The sequence below is a fragment of the Mauremys mutica genome, chromosome 6, assembly GCF_020497125.1.
Source record: "Mauremys mutica isolate MM-2020 ecotype Southern chromosome 6, ASM2049712v1, whole genome shotgun sequence".
Taxonomy (NCBI): Eukaryota; Metazoa; Chordata; order Testudines; family Geoemydidae; genus Mauremys; species Mauremys mutica.
Window position 1 is genome coordinate 82906026 of NC_059077.1, and position 16279 is coordinate 82922304.

The 16279-nt window shown below is 45.1% G+C and overlaps 1 long non-coding RNA gene across 1 annotated transcript; it reads right to left on the bottom strand.

Moving 5' to 3' along the window:
• Positions 1-235: 235 nt before the first annotated feature.
• LOC123372501 lies at positions 236-12396 on the bottom strand. The gene is made up of 3 exons (XR_006580320.1): positions 12297-12396; positions 9997-10039; positions 236-342 (listed from the first exon to the last, which is right to left on the bottom strand). It is a non-coding gene; the product is annotated as an uncharacterized LOC123372501 (long non-coding RNA).
• Positions 12397-16279: the final 3883 nt, after the last annotated feature.

Here is a 16279-nt window from a genome sequence, read left to right on the forward strand (position 1 = left end):
CTACTTCACAACAACTTTCACAGTAGACAGCCCAGAGTGAATGGCTACTGCCATGATTTTTGCTTTAAAAGGCATCGTAAGCACAAATAAACCATAGAACTATCAATTCTGAGGAAAGAAACACTCGTTTCACTTGTATTGGTATGTTATTTAAAGCTCTCAACTGCATGGTATATTTTCTGACATTTCCAGCCACAAGTGCGGTTTTCCATTTTAATGAAGTGCATTATCTCACCTTATGTGTGTTGTACAAGGAGCCAATATTCTGCATCTTTGTCCTCAGTGAACCCCCAAACCTAGTTCAACTCCATTTCCTCTGCAACCATATTTCTCAGCAAATCCCTGAAGGAAACATAAGGTATCCCTTGAAATCTTACAGGAATTTATAAAACCATCATTATAACAATTGGAAAAAGATGTGCCAGTACCCAAGAAATAATAGGTATTTTTTGTTTCCTAGTGTATATGTGAAGGGATACTTCTTAGCATCACACTTTGGAGTAATTCTCCTCTCTCATTCTCATCACTCAAGAGGGTTTATACCAGAAATTTATATTATTTTTAATGAAAACTCCCCATAAAAATTGCTGAGGATTAGTATGGGATTAAAGTCCTTTAAAATATAATGTAGTGTTTGACCCTGCACGCTGCTGAGGAATACTGAAAGGAGTGTGGAAAGCCTAAGTGTCAGGGTTGAACAGAGCTGATCAAAAATGGTATATTAATTATTTATTATTTTAAAGATTTTCACAAAATTTCATTTTCCCCTGAAATTTTGGTTTTCCTTTGAGTATTCCAACAACTTCTAGCACCAGCTACCAATAGAATGGCACAGATAACTATGCCTAGAGGTCAAAAATGGGGAACGCCCTCAACTCTATAGTGAGCTAAGTATTGTGGAAGAGAAGGAGGTGGCAAGGTGGGCATGACAGGGGAAGGAGAGAGAGATTGTGGAATCTAATTAGTGTAAATTATGTGAATAGTGTCCAATTTTAAGATTCAAGATTTAAGACTCCCACAAGCAGCTGTTCAGTGCCAAACTACAAACAGTGAGCAGAGCGTCCTTGCCAACCAACAGCCTGCCCTGCTCACTCCTTTCACTTCACTTTATCTGATTGTGAGTAAAGAAGCATCAGGCTCGGTTGTCCTGGTGGTGCTGCACTCTCAAGCTCCTCAACTCTACCCTGGCAAGATCAGCTCTTTTATTCTAAGAGCTCTATTCCTATCACGAATTAAAGCCACTCAGCAGAAAAACAGGATCCAATTTCCCTCATTTACACTTAAACCTAGTAGAGTTACACAGGTGTAAAACTGGAATAAGGATGATATTGTTTAAGCAGGAAACTCTGAAATTTTTTCAAGTTTGTAACCTCAGTCAGTGGTGAGAACCTTACTCTAGATTAGTCCCTGAAACCATTTTGTTAGACCTGCTCAGAGCAAGTCTATCTGGCTCCATGCTGAAAATGACGTGGATAACTAGAGGGCTGTCTTCATTAGGTCCAGCTGACCTGTATTAGCAATGATTATATATTTTTCAAAATGTTCCTTTGTGTCAACAAACCTTGAGAGAAACAGGCCCATTCACCATACAATAGGTCCACTTTCAGGAAAATCTGAAATAAACGGTTTACCACTTAGACTATGTATCTTTATAACTACTGGGTTCGGGTTCCATGGGTAGGGGACTTATAGCTAGGGTTAGGGTTCCTATGGGTAGGGAACGTCGTGCTAGGGTTAGGGTTTCTATGAGTAGGGGACTTGGAACTCGGGTTAGGGTTCCTATGGGTAGGACACGTGGAGCTAGGTTTAGGGTTCCTATGGGTAGGGGACTTGGAGCTAGGGTTAGGGTTCCTATGGGTAGGGAATCTGTAGCTAGAGTTAGGGTTCCTATGGGTAGGGGACTTGGAGCTAGGGTTAGGGTTCCTATGGGTAGGGAACATGGAGCTAGGATCCAATTTCCCTCATTTACACTTAAACCTAGTAGAGTTACACAGGTGTAAAACTGGAATAAGGATGATATTGTTTAAGCAGGAAACTCTGAAATTTTTTCAAGTTTGTAACCTCAGTCAGTGGTGAGAACCTTACTCTAGATTAGTCCCTGAAACCATTTTGTTAGACCTGCTCAGAGCAAGTCTATCTGGCTCCATGCTGAAAATGATGTGGATAACTAGAGGGCTGTCTTCATTAGGTCCAGCTGACCTGTATTAGCAATGATTATATATTTTTCAAAATGTTCCTTTGTGTCAACAAACCTTGAGAGAAACAGGCCCATTCACCATACAATAGGTCCACTTTCAGGAAAATCTGAAATAAACGGTTTACCACTTAGACTATGTATCTTTATAACTATTGGGTTCGGGTTCCTATGGGTAGGGGACTTATAGCTAGGGTTAGGGTTCCTATGGGTAGGGAACGTCGTGCTAGGGTTAGGGTTTCTATGAGTAGGGGACTTGGAACTCGGGTTAGGGTTCCTATGGGTAGGACACGTGGAGCTAGGTTTAGGGTTCCTATGGGTAGGGGACTTGGAGCTAGGGTTAGGGTTCCTATGGGTAGGGAATCTGTAGCTAGAGTTAGGGTTCCTATGGGTAGGGGACTTGGAGCTAGGGTTAGGGTTCCTATGGGTAGGGAACATGGAGCTAGGATCCAATTTCCCTCATTTACACTTAAACCTAGTAGAGTTACACAGGTGTAAAACTGGAATAAGGATGATATTGTTTAAGCAGGAAACTCTGAAATTTTTTCAAGTTTGTAACCTCAGTCAGTGGTGAGAACCTTACTCTAGATTAGTCCCTGAAACCATTTTGTTAGACCTGCTCAGAGCAAGTCTATCTGGCTCCATGCTGAAAATGATGTGGATAACTAGAGGGCTGTCTTCATTAGGTCCAGCTGACCTGTATTAGCAATGATTATATTTTTTTCAAAATGTTCCTTTGTGTCAACAAACCTTGAGAGAAACAGGCCCATTCACTATACAATAGGTCCACTTTCAGGAAAATCTGAAATAAACGGTTTACCACTTAGACTATGTATCTTTATAACTATTGGGTTCGGGTTCCTATGGGTAGGGGACTTATAGCTAGGGTTAGGGTTCCTATGGGTAGGGAACGTCGTGCTAGGGTTAGGGTTTCTATGAGTAGGGGACTTGGAGCTCGGGTTAGGGTTCCTATGGGTAGGACACGTGGAGCTAGGTTTAGGGTTCCTATGGGTAGGGGACTTGGAGCTAGGGTTAGGGTTCCTATGGGTACGGAATGTATAGCTAGGGTTAAGGAATCTATGGGTAGGACACTTGGAGCTAGGGTTAGGGTTCCTATGGGTAGGGAACATGGAGCTAGTGTTAGGGTTCCTATGGGTAGGTCTTCCCGCCCTAGGGTTAGGGTTAGGATTCCTATGGGTAGGGGACTTGGAGCTAGGGTTAGGGTTCCTATGGGTACGGAATGTATAGCTAGGGTTAAGGAATCTATGGGTAGGACACTTGGAGCTAGGGTTAGGGTTCCTATGGGTAGGGCACTTCGAGCTAGGTTTAGGGTTCAGATGGGTAGAGAACGTGGAGCTAGGGTTAGGGTTAGGGTTCCTATAGGTAGGACACTTGGAGCTAGGGTTAGGGTTCCTATGGGTAGGGAACATGGAGCTAGTGTTAGGGTTCCTATGGGTAGGTCTTCCCGCCCTAGGGTTAGGGTTAGGATTCCTATGGGTAGGGGACTTGGAGCTAGGGTTAGGGTTCCTATGGGTACGGAATGTATAGCTAGGGTTAAGGAATCTATGGGTAGGACACTTGGAGCTAGGGTTAGGGTTCCTATGGGTAGGGCACTTCGAGCTAGGTTTAGGGTTCAGATGGGTAGAGAACGTGGAGCTAGGGTTAGGGTTAGGGTTCCTATGGGTAGGGGACTTGGAGCTATGGTTAGAGTTCCTATGGGTAGGGGACTTGGAGCTAGGGTTTGGGTTCCTATGGGTATGGAACATAGAGCTAGTGTAAGGGTTCCTATGGGTAGGTCTTCCCACCCTAGGATTAGGGTTCCTATGGGTAGGGCACTTGGAGCTAGGGTTAGGGTTCCTATGGGTAGGGAACGTCGTGCTAGGATTAGGGTTTCAATGGGTAGGGGACTTGGAGCTCGGGTTAGGGTTCCTATGGGTAGGGCAAGTGGAGCTAGGTTTAGGGTTCCTATGTGTAGGGGACTTGGAGCTAGGTTTAGGGTTCCTATGGGTAGGGAACATGGAACTAGTGTTAGGCTTTCTATGGGTAGGTCTTCCCTCCCTAGAGTTAGGGTTCCTATGGGTAGGTCTTCCCGTACTACTGTAAGGGTTCTTATGGGTAGGGAACGTTGAGCTAGGGTTCCTATGGGTATGGGACTATGAACTAGGGTTAGGGTTGCTATTTGTAGGGGACTTTGAACTAAGGTTAGGGTTCCTATGGGTAGGGAACTTAGAGCTAGGGTTAGGGTTCCTAAGGGTAGGTCTTCCCACCCTAGTGGTAGGGTTCATATGGGTAGGGAACGTGGAGCTAGGTTTAGGGTTCCCATCAGTAGGGGACTATGAACTAGGGTTAGGGTTACAATGGGTGGGGGACTTGGAGCTAGTGTTAGGGTTTCCTATGTGTAGATCTTCCTGCCCTAGAATTAGGGTTGATATGGGTAGGGGACTTCGTGCTAGGGTTAGGGATCCCATGGGTAGGGAACTTGGAACTAGGGTTAGGGTTCCTATTGGTAGGGCACATGGAAGTAGGGTTAGGTTTTATATCTGTAGGAAACGTGGAGCTAGGACTAGGGTTCCAATGCATAGGTCTTCCCGCCCTAGCGTTAGGGTTCCTATGGGTAGGGCACATGGAGCTAGGGATAGCGATCCTACGGGTAGGGAATATGGAGCTAGGGTTAGGCTTCCAATGGGTAGGGTACATTGAGCTAGAGTTAGGGTTCCAATGGGTAGGGGACTTGGAGCTAGGGTTAGGGTTCCTATGGGTAGGTCTTCCAGCCCTAGGGTTACGGTTCCAATGGGTAGGGAATGTGGAGCAAAGGTTAGCTTTCCTATGGGTAGGGGACTTGGAGCTAGGGTTAGGGTGCCTAAGGGTAGGGGACTTGGAGCTAGGATTAGGGTTCATATGGGTAGGGAACATGGAGGTAGGGTTAGGGTTCCTATTGGTAAGGGACTTGGAGCTATGGTTAGGGTTCCTATGGGTAAGCGACTTGGAGCTATGGTTAGGGTTCCTATTGGTAGGTCTTCCCGCCCTAGGGTCAGGTGTCCTATGGGTAGGTCTTCCCGCCCTAGTGTTAGGGGTCCATGGGAAGATCTTCCCACCCTAGGGTTAGGGTTCCTATAGGAAGCGGACTTGGAGCTAGTGTTAGGGTTCCTATGGGTAGGGAACGTGGAGCTAGGCTTAGGGTTCCTATGGGTAGGGGACTTGGAGCTAGGGTTAGGGTTCCTATGGGTAGGGAACGTGAAGCTAGGGTCAGGGTTCCTACGGGTAGGGGACTTGGAGCTAGGGTTAGGGTTCCTATGCGTAGGGGACTTGGAGCTAGGGTTAGGGTTCCTATGGGGAGGTCTTCCCGCCCTAGGGTCAGCGTTGCTATGGGTAGGTCTTCCCGCCCTAGGGTTAGGGTTCCTATGGGTAGCTTTTCTGCTCTAGTGTTAGGGTTCCTATGGGTAGGGAACATGGAGCTAGGGTTAGCGATCCTAAGGGTAGGGCACGTGGATCTAGGGTTAGGGTTCCTATGCGTAGGGGACTTGGAGCTAGGGTTAGGGTTCCTATGGGGAGGTCTTCCCACCCTAGGGTCAGCGTTGCTATGGGTAGGTCTTCCCGCCCTAGGGTTAGGGTTCCTATGGCTAGGGGACTTGGAGCTAGGGTTAGGGTTCGTATAGGTGGGGAACGTGGAGCTAGGGTTAGGGTTCCTATGCGTAGGGAACGTGGAGCTGGGGTTAGGGTTCCTATGGGTAGGTCTTCCCGCCCTAGGGTTAGGGTTCCTATGGGTAGGGAATATGGAGCTAGGGTTAGGGTTCCTATGGGTGGGGGACCTGGAGCTAGCGTTAGGGTTCCTATGGGTAAGTCTTCCAGCCCTAGGGTTAGTGTTCCTATGGGTAGGGCACGTGGAAGTAGGGTTAGATTTTATATCTGTAGGAAACATGGAGCTAAGACTAGGGTTCCAATGCATAGGTCTTCCCTCCCTAATGTTAGGGTTCCAATGGGTAGGGCACGTGAAGCTAGGGTTAGAGTTCCTAGGGGTAGGGGACTTGGAGCTAGGCTGAGGGTTCCTAGGGGTAGGGGACTTGGAGCTAGGGTTAGGGTTCCTATGCACAGGGAACGTGGAGCTACGTTTAGGTTTCCTATGGGTAGGTCTTCAAGCCCTAGGGTTAGGGTTCCTATGGGTAGGGAATGTGGAGCTAGGGTTAGGGTTCCTATGTGTAGGGGACTTGGAGCTAGGGTTAGGGTTCCTATGGGTAGAGGACTTGGAGCTAGGGTTAGGGTTCCTATGGGTAGGTTTTCCCGCCCTAGGGTTAGGGTTCCTATGGTTAGGGCACGTGTAGCTAGGGTTAGGGTTCCTATGGGTAGGGAACGTGGAGCTAGGGTTAGGGTTCCTATGGGTAAGTCTTTCCGCCCTAGGTTTAGGGTTCCTATGGGTAGTTCTTCCCGCCCTAGGGTTAGGGTTCCTATGGGTAGGGGACTTGGAGTTAGTGTTATGGTTCCTATGGGTAGGTCTTCCTGCCCTAGATTTAGGGTTCCTATGGGTAGGGGTCTTGGAGCTAGGGTTAGGTTTCCTATGGGTAGGGAACGTGGAGCTAGGGTTAGGGTTCCTATGGGTAGGGAACGTGGAGCTATGGTTTGGGTTCCTATGGGTAGGAGACCTGGAGCTAGGGTTACGGTTCCTATGGGTAGGCCTTCCTGTCCTAGTGTTAGGGTTCCTATGGGTAGCTAACGTGGAGCTAGGGTTAGGGTTCCTATGGGTAGGGGACTTGGAGCTAGGGTTAGGGTTCCTATGGGTAGGAGACTTCGAGCTTGGGTTAGGGTTCCTATGGGTAGGGCACGTGTAGTTTGCGTTAGGCTTCTTATGGGTAGGGGACTTGGAGCTACGGTTAGGGTTCCTATGGGTAGGGGACTTGGAGCTAGGGTTAGGGTTCCTATGGGTAGGCAACGTGGAGCTAGGGTTAGGGTTCCACTGGGTAGGGCACGTGGAGTTTGCGTTAGGCTTCTTATGGGTAGGGGACTTGGAGCTACGGTTAGGGTTCCTATGGGTAGGGGACTTGGAGCTAGGGTTAGGGTTCCTATGGGTAGGCAACGTGGAGCTAGGGTTAGGGTTCCAGTGGGTAGGGGACTTTGAGCTAGGCGTAGGGTTCCTACAGGAAGGGAACGTGGAGCTAGGGTTAGGGTTCCTATGGGTAAGGGACTTGGAGCTAGGGTTAGGGTTCCTATGGGTAGGGAACGTGGAGCTAGGGTTTGGGTTCCTATGGGTAGGAGACTTGGAGCTAGGGTTATGGTTCCTATGGGTAGGTCTTCCCGCCCTAGTGTTAGGGTTCCTATGGGTAGCTAACATGGAGCTAGGGTTAGGGTTCCTATGGGTAGGGAACGTGGAGCTAGGGTTAGGGTTCCTATGAGCAGGGAACGTGGAGCTAGTGTGAGGGTTCCTATGGGTAGGTCTTCCCGCCCTAGGGTTAGGGTTCCTATGGGTAGGGAATGTGGAGCTAGGTTTAGGGTTCCTATGGGTAGGGGACTTGGAGCTAGGGTTAGGGTTCCTATGGGTAGGGAACCTTTATCTAGGGTTAGGGTTCCTACGGGTAGGGTAAGTGGAGCTAGGGTTAGGGTTCCTATGGGTAGGTCTTCCCGCCCTAATGTTAGGGTTCCTATGGGTAGCTAACGTGGAGCTAGGGTTAGGGTTCCTATGGGCAGGGGACTTGGAGCTAGGGTTAGAGTTCCTATGGGTAGGAGACTTGGAGCTAGGGTTAGGGTTCCTATGGGTAGGGCACGTGGAGTTTGCGTTAGGCTTCTTATGGGTAGGGGACTTGGAGCTACTTTTAGGGTTCCTATGGGTAGGCAACGTGGAGCTAGGTTTAGGGTTCCAGTGGGTAGGGGACTTTGAGCTAGGCTTAGGGTTCCTATGGGTAGGTCTTCCCGCCCTAGTGTCAGGGTTCCTATGGGTAGGGAACGTGCAGCTAGGCTTAGGGTTCCTATGGGTAGGGGACTTGGAGCTAGGGTTAGGGTTCCTATGGGTAGGGAACGTGGAGCTAGGTTTAGGGTTCCTATGGGTACGGGACTTGTACCTAGGTTTAGGATCCCTATGGGTAGGGGACTTGGAGATAGGGTTAGGGTTCCTACGGGTAGGGTAAGTGGAGCTAGGGTAAGGGTTTCTATGGGTAGGCGACTTTGAGCTAGGGTTAGGGTTCCTTTGGGTAGGGAACGTGGAGCTAGGGTTAGGGTTCCTATGGGTAGGTAATCCCGCCCTATGGTTAGGCTTCCTATGGGTAGGGGACTTGGAGCTAGGGTTAGGGTTCCTATGGGTAGGTCTTCCCGCCCTAATGTTAGGGTTCCTATGGGTAGCTAATGTGGAGCTAGGGTTAGGGTTCCTACGGGTAGGGGACTTGGAGCTAGGGTTAGGGTTCCTATGGGTAGGAGACTTGGAGCTAGGGTTAGGGTTCCTATGGGTAGGGCACGTGGAGTTTGCATTAGGCTTCTTATGGGTAGGGGACTTGGAGCTACGGTTAGGGTTCCTATGGGTAGGCAACGTGGAGCTAGGTTTAGGGTTCCAGTGGGTAGGTAATCCCGCCCTATGGTTAGGCTTCCTATGGGTAGGGGACTTGGAGCTAGGGTTAGGGTTCCTATGGGTAGGTCTTCCCGCCCTAATGTTAGGGTTCCTATGGGTAGCTAACGTGGAGCTAGGGTTAGGGTTCCTACGGGTAGGGGACTTGGAGCTAGGGTTAGGGTTCCTATGGGTAGGAGACTTGGAGCTAGGGTTAGGGTTCCTATGGGTAGGGCACGTGGAGTTTGCATTAGGCTTCTTATGGGTAGGAGACTTGGAGCTAGGGTTAGGGTTCCTATGGGTAGGGGACTTTGAGCTAGGGTTAGGATTCCTATGGGTAGGGGACTTGGAGCTAGGGTTAGGATTCCTATGGGTAGGGGACTTGGAGCTAGGGTTAGGGTTCCTATGGGTAGGGAACGTGGAGCTAGGTTTAGGGTTCTTATGGGTAGGGGACTTGGAGCTAGGGTTAGGGTTCCTATGCTTAAGGGAGATTGATTTTATGCATGTGTTTTGTGCATTTTTCTTTAGCTATAATCAAGAATTAAATGTTTTTCCTTTTGTATGTTTTTGTTTCAACTTCATTACCTTCAATTTTTAATGTTCTTTAATTCTCCTAAAAATACAATGCCAAATGTATCAATGTTAAAAATAATAATAAAATACAATCATTAATCTTCATTAAGATTTTTCTTAAAGTCAAACCATAAACATTAAAGCTAAACATTTCCATATAAAGGTGTCAAAATAGATTTCTCAGAAAGCAGATTAAAAAGAAAAAGAAAAAAGAGGAATCAGAGAAAGAGAGACAAGATAAATATTTTGAAGTAGAATACAAAGACAAAATGAGAGGAAATAAAGAACGATCTGGAGGTTAGTAGGGAAGAGAAACTCTAAAAAGGAGAGAAAGCAAGTAGTTGAAAATAAATATCCAGAAGAAAAACTCTTCTTAGAATAAAAGTAAAATGTATAACTATCTAGAAATCCTAAAAAGGGTTGTTGTTATATTTTCATTGTTATTCTTTTCCATTAGTACCATATAATGGTGATTGGCTTGTCATGTACTGAAGGAGGTAGAAGAGGTTGAGAGAGGAATTTTTATACTGCATATTAAAACAATTGTCTTTTTTTCCTGATGCTAATTTTCACTGCAGAAGTAGCATGAAGAAAAAAAGACTCAGACTCAATATGGTTAAACAGTACATTGAATTTCCTTTCTGGGGTGTGTGTGTTTTGATGGAGGAGCAGGGGAGGGAGATGGAACTGCTTTATACATACTCACACACTGAATAATCTTGTCATTCATTCTCCTTCTGGGGTCACTCCTAAACATTGATAAATGAATTAGTGTTATGAAAGGAAAGTCTTCATGCACACAAAATGCTATCATTATCATGGCAATATCTTGGCCCCTGACCTTACAAACACTTGCTTAACTTTATGCATGGTAGCAGTCATCATTGACTTCAATGAGTCTAATCAAGATATAAAATTAAGGATAAGGGCTTTGGTCTTGAACCTCCTCAGCTAGTAGTCAGCACTAGAATGTAACACAGCATTTTAGCAGTCGCTGTCTCAAAAACAAATAATCCTATAAATAAAATGCTTTAACCATCATATTGGACCAAAAATTACCAACTATTTCCATATTGTGGTCTTGCAGACTCCTAGTATATCAAATTATGGAGAATATGGGATGCATTTAAAAGTGACTTTATTGTAACCATGTCGGTCTCAGGTTTATTGTAAGCAGTGAACCATAAAACCATGAAGAAGTTAAAACTTTCCTAGATTCAGAAGCATGCTACACAGTACTTATGCTGGGGTGTAACTGCCCCCCTAATCAAACACATTATATAGGTGTTGGGGTCTAATTGACCTCATGTTTAAACAATGAAAAATAGGTAGCAACAGCAACAATATAAAAGGCGCAAACACATCAAAGTGGCAGTAAATGACCTGCTACTTTGAACAAATGGAGCAACTAGATGACATATGTTCTGAACATACAAAGTTTTTACACTTCACACATTTTTTAAGAGTCTTTTTGTCTCATTCTCTGGAACAGATGTATCATCTTCTCCATTTTTTAGGCTCTGGATCAGTACCCAGCACACTCGATGCTGCTTCTTTAGCAGCCTGAGGCAAGGCTGAAATGTTCCTTTCCTAAACCAGTGGTGTCATCATTTCTTACACAAAGATGTATTATGCCATGTGAGGTTCAATAAAATCCAAATAATATATACATTCAGAGGTGCAATATTCACATGCAGTGCAACAGCCACTCTTTGCCCCAGCCACAGAATCTTTTCCTGAGCAATTCTTTGCCCCAGCAGCTGTGAGTCTTTGCCACAGCAACAGAATCTGTCAAGTGTAGGCTGTCAGCAAATGCATCTGACAATTGTGGCTTGCCAAGAAACTCTTCCTAGCAAGCACAGGCTTCCCAGAAAATCAGTTTGGCAGTGTTATCTTCAAACACAATTTGCTGGATAATTCTGATGCTACATAAGGCAAATGCTATCTGAGGTTTCAGACCCCCAAGACCCTGTGCCTAGGGATCCTGGAAGACCCTTGTGGTGTGGGGAACTTGTACTATTAATTCACATTGTAAATAAAGCACATGGTGTTGAACCTGCCACATGGTCTAGGTGTGATGGAGTTTGGAATGCTATCCAGACCACTGAGGGGTTGTGTCACCACTTGCTTTGCAACACTGGATGCCTCACAGTGTTTTGCTGCTGTAGGTCCTGGCATGGGATGCTCACAAAGTGTCTGTGTGCTAGACAACCCTGGTTTAGCAGCTCAGACCTCAGCAGACTGTCTACAGACGAACAGCAATTTACACCAGTCTTGGTTACAACCCGCAAAGTGACCCCCACCGTACCCCCAGTCCTGAATTCAGCTCAAACAGCACACTCCCTAAAATTATTAGTACAAGGAATAAGAAATAATCAACCTGTAGGAAATATGGCAGTAACAGCCACAAAATTAATATATATTAGTCCTCAATAGTAATGCTACATTATTTCTCAATTAGGGTGAATATACCCTAAAAGAACAGCATGCTATAATAATCACTGAGTAACTAACACAAATAACAGATTGATTTAGCAGAGATATGGATAGAATAATTATACTAACGATGGCATCCCAGTGTAACAGAGTTTCCTGCTAAACATTTAAAATAGACACAATTCCCTTTCACCTTCTCTCTGCAACATCCAATCAATGGTTGTTTGCTTCATTCAGGGACTGATTAAAAAAGGGTATGTGACTATGACCTAATTTACAGCAATTAGAAATGAAATGCATAGATTGGGTAACTGGATGTGCAAATGGCCATTTGTGAGGCCAACGACCAATTTGCACAAATATTTCTGATAATTGCATGCTTAATTTTTTGAGAAAAGCATGTCCTTGTTACTTGAATTCATCCGAACACAAAATGTCTGACAGGCTCAGTGCATCTCCAGGAGAACCTAGTACTTTTAAAGGGGCAATCACTTCAGCAACCCGTAAGAGGGCACATACTCAAATAAAAATCTGTTAGAAACAATCCAAAACCTTCTATCTAAATGTTACCTGCTAGCTGCAATTCCTCCTTCTGCAAAGATCCTTTTTCAGACAGGTCATCGTAACACGAACAGATGGATTTTTGTTCTTTAGGGAGCCTGTTGTAATAGTCTGCAGCCCTGAGACATAAAGGTCAATTTGTCATTATTTCAAATGACAGACCTCAGCATTTATAATATGCCTTCTCCAATAAAATCTCCCACAAACAGTGCTTCCTATTTCAGCTGACAGACTACCAGTGATCTCCACAGTACCACTCCTTCCAAGATTTTATTCTCTCAAATTGCTCGTCAATTTTGAAAATATTGATTTCAGTGGAAGCTGCTGGGTGCTCAGCAGTTTTGAAAAAAAATCAAGCCATTTATTTGGGATTCTAAATATGGATTTAAAGGCCCAACTTTAGTTATTCATTATTGAAAATCATGGCTAGCAGTCTGAGGGATTTCATCCTTTTCACTGCAGATAGTAATTAATTCATCCTTCCAAGTCTAAGGTTGAAAGATTCCATTGATTATCCCTACATTTTATTGGTTATTTATGGTCTCCCCTTTTCATCCTGTGAAACTGACAGCCATAGTTCCCTTAATTTTATCAGTCTATGACTGTGTTGAGAGTGGCAACCCAGTCTTCTGCTGGTATCACCACAAACTCCCTCTTGTTTGGTTGCCTGAAGCTGAGCAGGATTCTCTGACAACCAACCACATAGCCTGTGGTGCCGTGAAGATAGTTCAATAGTGTAAGAAGCAGACCAGCCTAATGCAATAAGACCCAGATCAGCAAAGGGACTTAGGTGTCACTACCATCCACAATCCACCTCCCTCCTCCCAAACTGTCATTAAACTCACTCAGCATCTATATTTTTTCTGTAAAAGTCCCCTAGGTATCAAAGTGTCTTCTGAGCGTGTCTATCTCATGCCTGAGTCCCAGTGCAATTCTCAAAGGTATTCTCATGTGGGACATTATCCAGTAGGTGTGCTCTGAACATGCCACAAAATGGCCCAGGCCTAGGAGGGAAGAGGCTGCCTACCATATAATCATTAGGCCAGTGGTTAGAATACTCACCCTCTCCAGGGATCACCACCTTGTAGTGGTGGAGAGGCTTGCGTGCCTCAATGACCCCGAGAGCGATGCTGCCTGGAGTCATGTACTCCTTTAGGGCTACCCATGGCAGAATGGTCATGGGCGAGGTTCTAGACAAAGTGTGATACAAGAAGTCCCTAATAGCAGAGCAGACAGAGGAGAACTGCACAATGGAGGTGAAACTGTTGTATAATGTTACATTGGCTGTGAAGGTGGATGAAGGCTGCAGCAGATAGAGGATCTCCAATCATCATGGTACCCATGCCATTGGTTTCAAGTCCTCTATCTGTCAAGGATAGTGTGGTGACTGTTGTGCACCAGTCTCCCCACTTTAAAAGAAGTCGCACACAGGCATCTTCCAGTTCTGGGGAAAATAACATTTGCACAAGTCAAAAGTCTGGTGGCGATGGGAACAGGACAGTGAAATCCAGACGTTCCTAGTTACAGACTGACACAGGCGGTGGGTGTGTGATACAGTCGTCTTGCTCAAGGATTGAGGTAAGTTGAGCATCTCGGCAGCTGCACCCATGACTGGGCAGTCCTTTGAGGATCCACTCTTCTCACCCCACATGGGAAGGGGGTTAAAAATAGTCTTGCCTCTGTTTTTCTTGGCTGGATAGCCGCATCCAGGAGGATCACCACCTCAGCGGTCGAAAATGTAAGAAACTTTTCAACTTTGTAAATTGGAATGTACGTACCCTGATGGAAAAGTCAAACAGCAACCGACCAGAATGACATACAGCCATTATTGCTCATGAATTGAGTTGGTTTAATATCGATATTGCTGCTTTGTCTGAAACTAGAAGAACTGATGAAGGACAGGTGAGGGAGGAAAAAGGAGGATAACCTACTTCTGGAAGGGAAAAATCTATAGATAAACCCTGATTGCATGGAGTGGGCTTTTCTATAAAGAACAAGCTCATAAGGTGCCTCTCTGAGGTACCAGTTAGCATCAATGAATGGTTTATGACACTCCGATTGAGGCTCACCAAAAATTAACAGGCAACTATTGTGAGCACCTATGCACCAACACTGGATGCCAATGAGAATGTAAAGGAAGATTTTTATTCTCAGTTGGAAATCATTTTATCGGAGACCCCTACAAAAGACAAGATCATCCTTCTGGGGGATTTCAATGCACATGTTGGATGAGACTCAGACCTGTGGAAAGGAACAATCAGAAAAGAAGAAGTTGGCAAAAGCAATTCAAATGGAATTCTGCTCCTGACCAAGTGTGCTGAACATGAACTACTTATTACGAACACTCTTTTCTGACAAAAGGAAAAGTTCAAAACATCTTGGAGACACCCATAGTCAAAGCACTGTCATCACCTCAACTATGTCATAGTTTGTGCCCAAGATTGTAGTGATGTACTTCTCACAAGAGCAATCACAAGTGCCGATGTCATTGTTGGACTGATTATCACCTTATTCAACCCACAATGAAAATTAAGATTGCTCCTAAATGGAGGCTGCAAAAGAAGCAGGTCAAGCGCAAGTCGAAGATTTAAGATTTGAAGGACCCTATTAAGCATGACCATTTCCAAGCAGTCTTAGAAGAAAAGCTCCCATCAGAGTTTCAGAAAGAAACTGAGGAACGTTGGAGCCAGTTGAATGCCTGTGAGGAAAACATAGGCTACCAAACCAGAAAACATCAGGACTGGTTTGATGAGAATGATGCTGAAATTGAGCAACTTGTTAATGAGAAAAGAATGGCATTTCATGCTTGGCAGAATTACATAAATTGTAATATAAAGAGAGAAGCCTGTGCCAAGGCGAGGGTGGAAGTCCAACGTAAAACCAGAGAATTTAAGAACAAATGGTGGCCTAAGAAAGCGTAAGAACTCCAACGTCTGTGGACAACCATAATATATGTGGTTTCTTTAGTGCCACCAAGGTTATTTATGGGCCAATGGTATGAATCCTTTTCACTCTAAGGATGGAACCACACTTCTGAAGGCCAATGAAACCACCAATTCTCCCTGGAAATAATATTTTGAAGATCTCCTTAACTGTAATTCTATGGTTGCAGATTAAGTCCTTAAGCAAATCCCTCAACGACCATTTAGGGATGAGCTTGGAGACCCTCCCAATTTGTATGAGGTACACAATGCCACCAAGCACATGGAGAATAACAAAGCAGCAGGTCTAGATGGGATCCCCACTGAAATCTTTAAAGACAGTGAGCCAGAGCTAATTTGGCAGCTTTATCTGCTTATCCTTAAAATCTGGATAAACGAGGAGATACCCAGTGAAATGAGGGATGCCCTAATGGTCACCCTCTTCAAGAAAGGGGATAAATCAGATTGTGGAAATTATCATGGTATCTCCCTCCTAGCCATTGCAGGCAAAGTTCTGGCATGGATCCTTGCAACCGGCCTTCTTCCCCTATCTGAAGAAATTTTACTGGAGTCACAGAGTGGTTTCTGACCATGTCATGGAACTGTAGATATGATCTTCACAGCACAGCAACTGCAAGAAAAGTGTCAGGAACAAAACCAACCACTATATATGGCTTTTATTGATCTAACTAAAGCCTTGGATTCAGTGAATCACCATGCCCTCTGGATTGTACTTTCTAAGATTGGATGTCCTGACAAATACATCAATGTCCTAAAATTACTTCATGATAACATGAAAGTGACTGTTCTGAGCAGCACTGGCTCCCAGAGCGAACCTTTCAAAGTACAAACAGGAGTCAAACAGGGCTGTATCATTGCTCTAACCATGTTTGCAGTTTTTATCGCCATCATCCTTTTCCTAATTGCTGGGAAGTTTACAGCTGGCGTTGAAATCATTTACAGGATGGACGGAAAGCTGTTTTGACTTAGCAGGCTGAAAGCCAAGAGTAAAATCTCCACATCATCTATTGTGGAACTTCAGTATGCTGACAACAATGCAATCTTTGCCCA